General features: G+C 42.9%; 1 protein-coding gene across 4 annotated transcripts in view; it reads left to right on the top strand.

The window, feature by feature from the left end:
• The first annotated feature begins 24 nt into the window (after nt 1–24).
• Nucleotides 25–14,166, top strand: part of SPATS2L (spermatogenesis associated serine rich 2 like) — a 79,387-nt gene continuing 65,245 nt past the window's right edge. The window contains exons 1-2 of one of the 4 annotated variants that reach the window (XM_042040900.1): nt 33–113; nt 9,644–9,736. The gene's annotated coding sequence lies outside the window, so the exon portion shown is untranslated. Of the gene's footprint in view, nt 114–497; nt 648–9,643; nt 9,737–14,166 lie in introns of those variants that run through there. The other 3 variants (XM_042040899.1, XM_042040904.1, XM_042040901.1) reach the window with 3 other exon arrangements.

Genomic DNA, 14,166 nt, shown 5'->3' with positions numbered 1-14,166 from the left:
GGGGGCGGTGCTGGCGCGCGGGGCGGGGCGCGAGGCGTGTCCGCGGGAGGGCGGCGGTGCCACGGCCACCACCGGCCCCAGCCCCTGCTCGGCCTCCGCCGCGGCCGCACCAGGTAAGGCGTCCTCGTCGCGTCCCCTCAGCGGCACCTGCGCGGGTCGGTGGGGGGCCCGCCGGGAGTTTCGTGCCCAGGGGTGCCGGGGAGGGAGGGGTGCGGCTGCCGCGGTGCCCCACCCTCTGCTCTGTCGCCTCGGGTCCCGGCGCCGAGCCCCGGGTGCGGGCGGGCCCGTCCTGGCGGCACGGGGACCGCAGCCGGGCCGGCCCCGTTCCCTGGACCCCGCCTGGCGTGCGCTGGGACCGGCTCCGCCAGCGCCCGGGAGCTGCTCGCCGCCGCTCGCCCTCGGCCGCCGCTCCGCCAGCTCCCGGCGCCGCCGGAGCCGAAGCGGGGCTGGGCTGGGCTGGGCTGTTCAAGGCTATTCGGTAACAGCCTCGGCCATAAATGATTAACTGCGCGCCCGGGGAGCCGGGTGTCGCCGGGCGCAGCCGCCCGTGCCCGGCGCGCTGAGCCAGCGGAGCGTTCCGTCCTGAACCGCCGCCGGGGGCTCTGGCGCGGCTGTAAACGCTGCTGCCAGCGCTGCCACACCGCAAGGTAGGCACGGAGCTTGCTGTGCCTCAGCTGCTGTTTCGGCATAAATCCACCCATTTGACGCTCTTTTTTATATGTGCCAAGGCAAAAGACCGCTACGATGATAGGGGTTTTTTTGTTACTGATTTTGTGTTTGGTTTAGGGTTTGTTGGGTTTTTCAAATCTTTCTTGTCTTTTTTACTGTGCACAAAAAAAAAATTAGTAGGTATGGAATTCGTTGATAAGCAGTGGCAGCTGGCAGTACTCTTTTTATTCTCTATCAGAATGTAATGTCTCCTTTGTTGAGCTGTAAGTTAATAGTGTAAGCTCCTTCCCCACCCTCAGCCTCATCGTGTGGAGATGTGAATCACTTGTACTACCAGATTTGTTTTCTTTAGGAGAACTAAGAGGCACCACAGAAAATCCATCTGTTTCATTCCAGGTCACATTCCACTGGATTGATTTGGTTGATTTCAGCTTGAAAATGTGCTTCAAGGCAGCTAATGATATTCTGTGGGAATTTTTTTTTGGTTAACCTTTAAATTTGAATTACCAGTGTATGCAAGAGGCATTTTTCTTCTGTTTCTTTGAGCTCTTGATGCAATTATAAAATGTTTTCCAAAACATATTGATTCAAGAAGGTAAACTAAAAACTTTCTACACAGAAAGTAGAATGTCAGGTTAACAGGAGTGTATTTGCACGGTCCATGAAAGAAATCCTAGATGGCAACCTGTTGAATGCTGCTAACCAGAGTCTTCAAGCTGCTGTGAGCAGGACACTGTGCCCTTGCCACAATTGTTTCTGTGAATGCAGTCAAACCGTGCAAATGCAGAATGATTTCCAGGTCAGAACAGGTTGATGAATTTAGTGAGCCGCCATCACAAACTGCTGAAGCTGAACACTGCTGCAAGGCTGTGAGTGTTCTCCCACTAATTGTGCTAGGGGAGTGGAAGGTGTTTGGCCCTTTGAGAACAGCAGGATCTGTTAAATGTAATGAGACGCTAATCAAGATAAGGCTTGTACTGTGTCAGGTGCTGTATAACTGTGTAAGGAGGTAAGGTCACCACTCCGGGAAATTTACGGCATAAAAAAGTGTTATGATTAAGATGAATTAAACTAAGTACCCTTCAAAATGTCCTCAGGGTTATCCTTAAGTCCACAGTCCTTATGCCCAGGCAGTCTCCTGAGAAGAAACATGCTTGAGAATTATTGTTTTGTCTGACATACAGTAATGAGCCTAAAAATTGAACACAAGCATCTTTCAGTGTTGAGAGAGATTTGGTTCTGAATATGGATTGCTTATTCTTATCTAGTCCTTCTTGCTCAAAGAAACGGAAATGAGGCTATGTCAGGACACCTTCCTGCTGTTTCCTGAATTTTAAGGAAATGCTTGTCTGGAGCTGAAATTGATTCAAGCTTGTTTTTAAGAGAAAGTACAGAGTTTCCAGTGGCCTACAATGTGTTTTATATTTTCTTCAAGTTGTTCTCCAGCAATCATGGAGGTACCAAACCTGTGCCTGTCAACAGTTGTAGACAACCTGTATTTGGTATTAATTCCCACAAACTATTATATTTGTGTACGTTTTCACCCACACACATGGCCTCTGTTGTCATTCTAGGGGGCTGTGTTTCCTGGTGTACTTTCAGAGGCCATGTCTTGGAGGTATTTAGACACTGTTAGCAATGTTAGTCATGCAGAATACAAAAAACTCCACCTCAGTCATGTTCTCAAAACAATCTGCTGTGGTGCTTTACAAATCTAAAGGAAAGGTCAAACTCCACTTTTCACTGTGCACTGGAGGATAAAAGTAAAGCTGTGTAATGACTTGGAGCAGAAGACCCAAGGGCAGTGAGACTTTGCACGAAGATCTAGGGAAGAAAAATAACAGTTAACTGCTAATTGTACTTGATTTGTAGCTAATATCAAGGATTTTATTGTCCACATTACTCTTGAGAAATATGACTCCTGTCTGGTGGTACTGTCTCCTCTTTGTTGTTTTGCACTGTTCCAATGCTTCAGTTTCTCTATTCCCCCTGCCTTCCTTCCTCAGATGCTTCACCAGCTTTCTCACAGTTTTCTTCTTTTAATATAAAAACAACAGTAATGAAATACCTTTATTTTAGACTAGGCACCTTCTCCTGTTAAAAGTTGTTTGGCAGCAGTGCTCCATATCATTATTAAATCAAAAAGATTTGGTCCTGAACTTCACTGAGATTAGCAGGGGGCTTCACATGTCACACCTCTATGCCCTGTGGTTTCTGAGCACCTTGAACTTCAAGATGTGCAGCATTGTTTTGCCTCTACTTTGCATTGGCAAGAGTCTCTTTACAGTCCTCCGAACTGTAAGCTCTTGGTTTGGAGAGCATGAGATGATGGGGTGTGTGGAGTTACCCTCAGGGTGTGTTTGTCATGACAGGGCTTTTACTTCCAATGTATATGTGGACGTGGTATGGTGGCTGCTTCCTACAGCAAAACTTTTGGCCCTTGTGCAGTCTTGTAACATGCCAAGGACCAGCTCCTTGCCTGATGTAATTTGATAAGGTGGTCAGAAGAGCTAAATGTAACTGGCACCCTGACCAATGGTGTGTGCAAAATACATTGTTTGGCTTCAGTGCCGTTGTGGGAGCACAAGGAATATAAATTTTGGGATGTGGCAAGGAGCTGGGGAGTGAAAACCGACACTTTTTGACTGTTCAGTTTCCTGGTATGTGGGCGGAACATACAGGTGAAGAGAGCAAGTCTGTCAGCCGTAACTCTTGTTTCTGGATGGAAGTGTAGTAATTCCCTAGTTCTGCATATGGGTTAGAAGAAATCTATTTTAGGTTATTAGCTTCCACTGTCATTCCTGCTGAAAGTTTGTCCATGTGAGGGTTTAGAAATTTCATAATGAAATCATGTGTGCAAGTCCTGTTTTGAGTGTGTGTGCGCCTTCGCATGTAAAATCTAAGAACTGAAGTGTCATTGGGGTAGGGGGAGAAATAAAACATTTTTTTCTTCTGGGAAGTTGTCAGCGATGTAACTGACATTGTTTTGGTGAGGGACTTCAGAAACAGACTTCAAAATGGAAGTCTAATGCTGGTTTCTCAATATAAAAGAGGTCTTTTTCTTGAATTGGCCATCTTATACTTTATGGGTGATGCCAAATTTGCTCAATTACTAAAGTGGTTATTAAGCAACAGTGACAATGGTTTCACTTATTATCCCAGTACAATTACACTTTTACTAGATGTTGTACCAGAAAAAGCTCCTGATGATTTTCTGTTTATACAATAGTGCTACAGACCCTAATTAGGGTTTGGGAATAAAGTCAAAACTCTGCAAGTGTTTTAAGCTTCTCTTGTAAAACAACAATAATCTAGAATGCCAGCCCATCTTTTTGTAATACAAAAGAGACTAAAAATATGCTCTGCATGTACATAGTAGGAAAGGATTGGGGCATAACATTTTCAAAGCTTGTTCTTTTCTTGGTTTGCTTTTAACTGAAGCTCTGCAGTTTCTTCAAAAGCCGTGAGTTACAAATGAATCTGCAATACTTTGTGACTCCTTGTCCTTTCCTTCAGACAAAAGGCCCTTTCAAACCATTGTAGAACAGTCACTGATTTTCATGTGGTCATTCAAGAAAAGGATAGCAATTGGCCTTCATAATAGGCCTTTCAGTACTCTCTCGAGTGGTTTGCTGGCTGAAAAAAATGCCTATGGCAGTGTACTGTGTCCGGTGTTTAAATTACTGATGAATCTAATCTCCCAAGTGTTGGAAAGGTAAGAGTTCAAATGGCAAAGAAGCCTCACCTGTTTGTGAATACCAGTGTGCTGCTAGTCAGAGTTGGGGACAGATCTGACCTGTGTGATTTTCTTTGACTGAAGGTCTCTTCTATTTCTCTTTTTTTTTTTTTTTTTTTTTTTTTTAAAGTGGTAACTTAAGCCGAGTGTTATCATGAACTGTCTTTCTAAGAGGGTTGGTGCTGTTTTATATCCTGGGTGGAGTTGAGCAATGTTATCTGTTTGTGCTGTGCATAGCCAAGTCAACTGTATGATTTCTTGGAAGGTGACTATCCTTGAAGGTTGTGGGTGTGTTTTGAGTTGGCATTCAAGAAGCTGCTGCCACTGTTGTGTTGACAGCTCAGTCTCATGGAGTTGTCTTTCTGTGCTGGTAAAGCCAACCTGCCTGGCAGCATTTCAAAATAAACACCTTGTGTTTGGTGTAGGTAGACTGGTATTTGTTGGCCCAACCTTGTGTAAAACCCGTGCAAGAATTTATGGTGCTTGACTGAGTCTTACCTGGAACACCACCAAAAGATATTGTTGGTGCTATGAGACATTTCCAAATGAGAGTAGCTCTCATCTCAAAATTAGCCAATTAGGATCCTGGCTATTTTGTTAGAGATGTGTGCGGTACTTGCCCTGAAGGTTCAGCCTTGGAGTGTCTGCCTGAATGCTGTCTGTGGCACCTGGCTTTCATTGCTGCAGAGGAGTGGTTCACAGTGGCAAATTAGGACTTGAGGCTTTCTTGCTGGGTTAGATACAACTACCAAGAAAGAGTATTTGGGCTCTGGACAACTCGAAGCTCATGCACATACTCAAATGGTTGTTTCAGACTAAATTACTTAGTAATACATAAAACCAGCTTTCAGTATGTACTGTCCTACACACATCCAGTTTGTGGCTTCCTCTTCTGCACTACACTTAAGCTATTCACTTTTAGTATCTAAATTACACTGCTGTGTACGGTTCTCTGTGTAAAATTAAATGCAGTAAAACCATTGCACATGCAGTTTGGGCGTGGTGGTACTTCTCAGTTGGAATGTATTCAGAAGCTGTGGTTTATGCTAGGAGTACAATTCCCAAAATGTCATCACTATGGGACTTCTCCTTTCTGTGTTCTGAAGGAATAACTATCTTAGCAGTGATACTAGCCTGTGCAGTATTTGATTTAGTGATCTTTAGGACAAGGTCTGAATGAAATGTTGCCTTTTCTGTGTTTCTGTTTTCCGTTAATAACTTAGTTTTGGCTAGAAATTGTTTTGAATTGGCTGGTTTGTTAAGGTGCTGTCATGAAGTTGTGCTTTCGTGTTAGAATTGGAGCTTGTGGTCCTTGCGCTGGGTACGTTGGAGTGAGGGATGGTGTGGAGATAGAGCTGTGCAGCTCTAAGGTGCAGAGAAGCTTCATCATGTGTTCCCACAGGAACTGAGGTCTCCTATGTACTGCACGCACTTTGTTACTAGGATGAAAGAAGGAAACCTACTTCTCATTATAATCGTTGAGGGTTTGTTCCTCTACAATAACCTCTGAAGTGTGAGGCAAATACAGATGAACTAGAGCAGCTGCTGTGTAAGAAGAGTGCCTGTAGGGTTGTGGTAGGGAAGAGAGCAGAAGGTGGTGGTTGGAGGAAGGTTGGGCTTTTTGATACAAGATGATTCAAATTGTGTGCTACTGGGTCTGCATCACAGCATGGCTGGTAGCCTCACAAATTTTTCCTGTTGTGAATGACACAAGCCCTTCGTATGTCTGAAACAGGTGCAGTCTACATTCTCTGTAGCTGAGTTTCTGGGGAAGAGGTATTTAAAACTAAGGTCCTGTCAGACCTCTACATGTATTGGCAGTTTTGCAGCACCTTGATGTGAGTAGGAGTTTGGTTCTATGTCTGTAGCCAAGAATATGACATGAGAGACAGCTGTGGAGCAGGCTACAGCAGTGTGCTGCCTTTCATTCCACTTAGTGCTCAGTCCTGAAACTTCTGGCTGTTCTGTGTGAGGCTTCAGAGTCCCAGGGTGTTTCAGGATGAAGAGTACTCTATAATGGGAAGTGTTGTACTTTATTTTGTAGTAAAGAGAGTAAGCCTAGAAACTAAGGAAGTTCTGAACAAGGAAAGCTGTGTGGATGTGGATATCATCCCTGGAGGTGTTCAAGGCCAGTTTGGATGAGGCTCTGGGCTACCAGATCTAGTGATTGATGTTCCTACCCACGGCTTGGGAGTTGGAACTAAGTGATCTTTAAGGACCCGTTCAACCCAAACCATTCTGTGATTCCATGATTTGGCAGTCTGGGAAGTCACTCTGCTGTTTCATAATCTGGCAACAGATGGTCATGTGTGTAAACTCATCCATTGCACTGCCATGAGTACAATGAGGATTGCAATGAAGAGATGACTGAAAGGGGACCTCGTAAATGTGTATAAATACCTAAAGTGAAAGTCCCAAGAGGATGCATCAGGCTGTTCTTGGTGGTACCAAGGAATAGGACAGGAGGCAATGGGCAGAAGCTGATGCACAGGAAGTTCCACCTGAACATGAGGAAGAATTTCTTTACTGGGCCGTGACTGAGCACTGGAACAGATTGCCCAGAGAGGGTGCAGAGTCTATTTCACTGGAGATATTCAAGAACTGTCCAGACCTAATCCTGTGCAGTGTGCTCTGCGATGGCCCTGCTTGAGCAGGGAGGTTGGAGCAGGTGACCCACAGTGGTCCCTTGCAACCTAACCCATTCTGTGATCTCTTGACAGAGAACAATGGGTTTCCGTTTTCTTTGCTTCTGGGATGAGGTTGCTGTATTGGCATTTTAACACCTGATTTCCTTCTCTGAAGTTAACCTGTACGCAACCATGATTATTTTATGCGTTACCCTACAGATGAGGAAGGGGTAGAAATTTTTAATTGGTGTTCCAGTGTTGGATTTCCAGAGACATTGAGCGCAGGAAGTTATAATTGCCATTGTGTACAGTCAGGTCCACTAAACATCAGCCTGTAAGTGAATGATGGTGCCTTCCAAAGCATTTTAGTGAGAATTGCTAAAAAGCAAAACATGATTTATTAAGCTGTAACAAGGGACTTTTTAAATGAAAGAGGGATCATCTTGTAGTTGCAAGGTCTATTAAATTGCAAAAAGGTTAGTCATTAGCATTGTTGCATCATATTAAAAGAATACAGCAATGTAAACTCAGTCATTAATTAAACTGAATAGCACATTTTTAAACTATTGTTCACTATTTTAAGTGAATAATGTCTTCTTCCATCTAGAGAGCTGCTTAGCCTGCTATTAGAAATTTCTGTGAATTAAAAAAGAAAAACCTCAGGATTGCTGTTACTGATGACAAAAACCAGACATTTTGTACCATGGTATGGTGCTTATTCTGGACTGAACTCAACCTTCCAGGCTTTGCATCCTCACTGAGCTGGCTGTGAAGTCAGAGTCCAGCTCTGCAGAAGTGGTTTGATAGAGGGAAATGGTCAAACATGTGATAGCAAGAGCTGTTTCTATGCAGTGCCAAAGACCTGGGCAAGGACAACTCATTTTGAAATGTGAGTCTGTAAGGTTGGAGTGTGGTGAGGGTGCTTCCCCACGTGTATGGGAGCAATGCCTCTGCAGAGCTGCATTCCTTCTCCAGGCCTCTGGCCGACACGGGGAACCGCTGGAGCTGCCGCCAGCTGGCAGCTGGGGTGCTTCGCAAGGGCTGTTGCTGAGTGTGCTGGTTTTGTTGGATTTTGTCTTTAAACAAATTTGGTACCAGACTCCATAAAAGGCTTTGCCTTTTGCTCATTTAGGATTTTTTGCTGGAAGGGACCTCAGGGACTCTTAGACACTACATTTTTGGACATTTTTGGTGTCCAGTACTGATCACAGAGCTTTGGGAAGGAATCTGTTGTTAATTGAAATGGAAAATACAGCAGATGGGCTCCTTAAGAGACAGGCCATAAATCGTTAACTGTCTGTGTTAATACAAAGGTAGGAAGGTATCTGTTCATGGGTTACAGTTTAACACCCCCTACCTCCAAAACACAACCAGCAACACAACCACAGAAAGTTCCACCATAATATAAGGAAGAACTTCTTTACTGTGGGAGTGACTGTGCACTGGAACAGGTTTCCCAGAGAGAAAAGATATTCAGTATACCTGGAGATATTCAGGAACTGTCTGGATGCAATCCTGTGCAATGTGCTCTGGGATGACCCTGCCTGAGCAGGGAGGTTGGTCCAGATGACCCATGGTCATCCCATCCAACCTTACCTAGTCTGTGACTGTGTGAAAAGATATAATCATATCACTCTTTATTTTGTAATTTGATAATTCTGCTTTTAATAGTCAGCTTTTACAGTGTGCTGTATTCCTGAACATATACCAGGAGTTGCTTGTCTGGCCTCTCAAGTTCATTGACTTTGGTAATTCACTAGAAGAAATGTGCTTATGTGCTAAGGTGGCTGAGATAATTTTAGGATTTAATATATTGGTGATCAAGGTGAACATGAGGTGGTCAGGCAGTGTGTGTTTCTGAAATCTGCAGCTATGCATGTTGAGGGATTTGCTTACATGTGAAAGCTTTGGTTGTTCATACTGGGGACAGGAGTTATCGGTGATGTTAAGCAGAGCCTACACCGTGCAGGTCCATCTGTGAAAGCCAGGAGACCTTGGAAACAAGAAAGATAGGTTGTAGCTACTGTGTGCCACTCCCCTCTTCTACTGAAGCAGCACATATCTTAGGAAATAAAATGGAAAAATAAATAATATCAATGCACTATAACTTTGCAAAGCTAAAACAAACAGAAGTCTGATAATTCTCAAAGCAGAGGTTGGGCTAGAGATGGTAGCTTGGCCACGTGGCATGCATTTAATGTTTTCCATGCAACATTGTCATTAAATGGGATGTTACTTTTTTTAGTGTACCATAGAATATTCAGACTATGTCTTGTGGGTGAGTGGTTATTACTGGAATAAACTTTACTCTTGGTACCTCAAAGGCACTTAGAGCAGAGGTGCCAAGTCATAGATCAGTTGCTGAGGCTCAATGTCAGCAGTAAATGCATGTTTGTTCCTAGGAAAGTAAATGCAGACATGAATTCAGAATAAACGATCCATATAGAAGATGCTATACCAACAAACTGAGGCAAACTCCAATTTGCTTTAACATGGGGTATATCTGAGTTCCCTGAAGGCGTTCCAGATTTGCACCAGCACCTATTTGCTTTTATCCAAACTTACTAGCAGAATAGAAAACCACACTGTATTTTTGCTTTATTTTACCCAGATTCCTTCATAACTAAAAGACTGACACAAGCATTTCAGCTGAAGCCCAGGCCAAAGTCATTTAAATCACCAGTGAAACAGTCTCAGTTCCAAGGTGAGAAGTTTGCTTACAAACTTTGGGTGTTATTTTGTTACTTGTATGTCATTCCCATGAAAAGACTGCTTTGACAAACAAATTGCTGTTCCATGGAACCTTCTGTCTCAGGACTGTGAGAACTCTGTGTTTTCCTTTGTGATGTGAAATACCACATGGGAATGAGATCTCATTTACACTCATGGCTGAGTCTGACCAAGATGCCCTGGGTAATTTTGCTCCTCCTTCCTAGTAAAGCTTCAAAAGAGGTTAGAGTTGTATTTACATTTGTAAATTGATTTCATCTTCATTTTTGTTCCTTATGATCCCACTCTTAGAATCTGAATGCACAAGAAAAGAGTATTTCTCCATTTTAGGCGGAGAGAAATAAGGATTGGAATTTTATATGAGAAGGGATATGTCTAATCTCTGTGCTGTCCAAATATGCTTCATGGTTGTGTTCAGCTCTTGTAGGAAGAAGTGTGAAACTGCCTAGGTGATAGCAGTCTGGGAGTTGTTAATCCTCCTTCTGTCCACACACCAGGGCAGCTGCAATGGAGTGAAGTGGAATTGGCCTTGAGGATCCCGTTGCTGCTGCCATACTGGGCCCTGGCATAGTGCTTTCTTTCTGGGCAGGATGCAGTCCAGTAGTACCTGCTCCAGTGGGTGATGCAGAGTGTACCTCCCTCTGCTGGGCTACTTCCTGGTAAAGATTCCCAGGAGGTACTCTGTTTTTTGAATATTCAGACCCACTTACGCTGTTACAGAGGCAGACTCAACACATGATGTTGTGTTGACAAACAGTTCTACTTTTCACAGTCATCGTGTGATGTTTTTTCAGGAGCCCAGCAATGGTGGCAGTAGACCAAGTCCCCTGAAGCCCCCTTATGTCTGTGTCCCAACAGAGCTTTTAGGGGAGATCTTTGGTCTCTATATGGGGCTTTTTGGTGATTTTAATTCTTATTTATTGTAGTCTTTGATATCGGTTACTGCACAATAAAACCCAATATAAATCATACAGTATGAGGAAAAGTTGGAAACCTGTTCCGCAGGGTTGAGCTTTTTAATGCTGTAGCTGGGCTGTCCTGCTTTTGGTACTGATCTCACTGTCTTACCTGTGAGACTAAGGTGCTGTCTGCTGAATGGCAGCATAAACTCAGTATCCACAGCCTTAATGGATCCACCACATGTTGGTTGTGTTCAGTAGTCATCCTTTGTCTCCTAAAATAAACCCTCATTCAATTTAAAGCATATGCACTCAGACATATTTTCTCTGCTTCTGCTTATTTGGATAAGCAAATGATTTTAACTTTTTAAAAAAGCATCATTTGTGTACTTTTCTTTCTCAGAATATGATTATGTCTTGAAATGTTTGTACAAATATATATATATATTGACTTTGCTATTAAGAAAATACCTACTTTAGTTTTGGAGCAGTTAAAAAAATTATTTTATAAAATGCTGAATAAAAACCATTTGACAGAGGGAGGGCACAACTGATTTTGCTTAAGTGTGCAAAGTAAGAAGTACCGCTTCCTTCAAAAGCTTCTTTCCTTCTGTTGGGAGGCTGAAGACTGATTACAGGGAGGATGTGCCAGTTTGAAAATAGTGCTGATTGCACTTGCATGGAAAGTGAGTTATTTCAGCTGTTGTTCATTGCAGAAGCTGTAAAATACTTGATTGTTCTGATGTTCTTTTCTGACCAGAAAATAACATTGTGGATATTTTTTTTTTCAATTTAGTTACACTTTTTATCATCAACATTCATTTATAAGGTTGTGTTCTGTGTGAATGAACATAGTCAAATTTACATGGATCCACAGTGATATTTCTAATAAATCCATGGATGTTATTTTTAATATCTTAACAGTTACACTGTCTGAGACCCAGTATTTTTGAGTTCCCAAGCCTCAGTAAGGGGAAGCTCTCCTGACAGACTGACCTTGCAAAAGTGGCAAGTAAAACTCACAGTGGACTCCCAAGTGGCAGCAAAATTCATTTCTGAGGGAGGCACTTTTCACACTGAAGCATCAAGAGTCCACAGATTGTACAAAATATTTTCCTCATTCTTTTTAGGATCTTGTGGCCCCTGGAGTGTACAAAAATGCAGATCCCATAGCTCCTCTAGGCACCGAACACATCCTGGCTCATCAGGGTATCAGCAATTGTCTTAACTAGGGCTTTCCAGGCTTGTGGTGTTGCTTGGTTACCATCATTCCCGCAACTTTCAAAGAAAGAAAGTAAAGCAAACGTAGAAAAAATCCACCTGGTTTCTATTTATGGGCTAGGCTACTGTACTGATCCAAACAAAACAGAATTGTGAATCCTCTACAGTTTCTTTCGTGATCTTTTTTTTTCCTCAAGTAGTCTGCTTGGCTATTCCCAAAGGCTTTCTGTTTTAAGTATGTTGTATACTGGACAGCTTCTAGGATTCTGCACAAAGTCATCAAGTTCAGAAGCTGAAATCTTGACAAATAATGGCTTGTGTCATCAAGCCAGTCTTGGTAATGCCAGCTGGGATGCCTTTTCAGGTAGACTTTGTGCATCCTTAGGTCAGGGCAGGGAAGAGTGCACAAATCTTAGCTTGGAATATGTTAGGGAGTATTTTCTTTAGTAATGATGATAATGAACTATCATAACCATTTGGCTAAGGATGTCATATCATTTTTTGAATATTTCCAACTGTAGCATCAGAAGTCCTCACCTGCCCTTAAGTGGAATAATTTTGGCAATGTGAGCTCATGTGTTTTAGGAAAAATTCTCATCTTAATTTCAATTAGCTGATCTTGACAAAGTACTCTGAGAACTTGAGTATAGCATATGTGCCCGAGTAGCTATTCTGTTGCTATCCCTGCTCCACCAAAGAGTTCTGCAAAATGAAAAGTATCCAATTTTTATCATTTCCAAGCTGAGATAGATAACAACTCTTAAGGCAGTCATTCTATTGCTGTGTAACAAATGAGTTTAAGTTTCTTTTCACGAAGTTAATTCCCAAAATAAGATATTTTTGGGAACATGTGGATGCGTTTCTTAGTGAAGAGAGCTTTCCATAAATCTGCTAGGGTCATAGACAGTGTACCTGGTTATGATACAGTTGGTTACAGAAAACCTCTTAGTTTCTGAGAGTGAAGAAAACTAAAACAAATGGAGATATCTGTGAGTCAGACAGAGATTGAGGAAAAATAAACACATCCAAGTAAAGCATCCCCAGCTGTGGAAAAAACTATCCCCATCTATCAGAAGTATGGTGTGTATATGAAGCAGACAGCAATTCTTGTAGGAAGTAGAACTTGTAAATGTTGCCCTATGTTCATTGTCTGAGAACTTGTGCTTTAGTGGGGCCCACAACTCAGTCTTCTAACCTTTTTGGGCTTCCAGTGGGTCCAGTTCTTCTGACAGTGGAGAGATTTCTCATTTGTTGAGATACTAGCTTTTCAACGCTGTGCTGTTGAATTTCCAGTGTCATCTGGCTCGTGTATGTCTGTGTTACGGATCTGTTCCAGCTCCAGTTCTGTCAGGAGGAATTGGGTTAGGCCCACAATGCTTTGGGAGTAAATTGTCAACTCTTGTTACGTTAGGCAGAGTAAGAGACTGAAATAATGGGAGATCAGCGGTAGGAGAATAAAGGTGCTTACAGACAGCTGAACACAAATCCTATCCTTTGCCCTACTGTGGTATCATTGCCTGACTTGTGTCACTGAACAGAAATCTGGCATAGTATGAGAGGTGGTCCAATCCTGAAGCTTTTATTTGGTTGTTTCCCAATCCTAAAGTCAACAGATTCTTTTGCTATACAATCTTTGGCAAATACCAGATGAGGATGGTTTTAGTCAGAAAGCTTATGCTGCTGTACAACCACATGCATCTTGTGTTGCAATAAGAAATGCACGTTGTAAATGTCTGTATGAACTATCCTCTGAAAGCTGGATCCTGCTGAGTGTGCTTAGCACTGCATGCCCTGGCCAGAGTTAGAAACTGCAGTGCACAAAATGGAGCATCGTGAGTTAAAGGCAAGCAGAGTTCAGCTTTGGAAGTTGTTACAAATTGGCTGATACTGACAGGATCTTACCACTGTTGAAGTGTAGCAGTGACAGACAAGGAGAAACCCTTACTTGCTTTGACTACATCAGAGCTTACAGTCTGTGTGGGGCGTATGGTTGAGATAGATGTCATAAGGTCTGACTGTCAAAGTGAGATTTGCTTTCTGTGTGCTAAACAGCTGCATTGGCAATTAGGGAAACGTGACTGACTAGCTAGGCCAAAATCGAAACCCAGAAAAGGGCCAAAAAAAATCCAAGTGTCATAATAATCAACAAAATCTCACTTTTTGTGTATGTACCAGCAGACTCCAAATAGCCTTTGCAGTCATTCATATTAACATTCAGAAGATTCCCTGCCTTCTGCTGACTTTCCTCTCACCTAGATGTTCTATCAGTGGCCTTACCAGAGAA

Source organism: Corvus kubaryi, unplaced genomic scaffold (genome assembly GCF_017639235.1).
Source record: "Corvus kubaryi isolate FWS band 111438036 unplaced genomic scaffold, C.kubaryi_AGA036_p1.0 37396, whole genome shotgun sequence".
In the NCBI taxonomy this organism is placed as follows: domain Eukaryota; kingdom Metazoa; phylum Chordata; class Aves; order Passeriformes; family Corvidae; genus Corvus; species Corvus kubaryi.
Note: the sequence above shows the minus strand (reverse complement) of the source record. Positions and strands in the feature narration are given on the sequence as shown.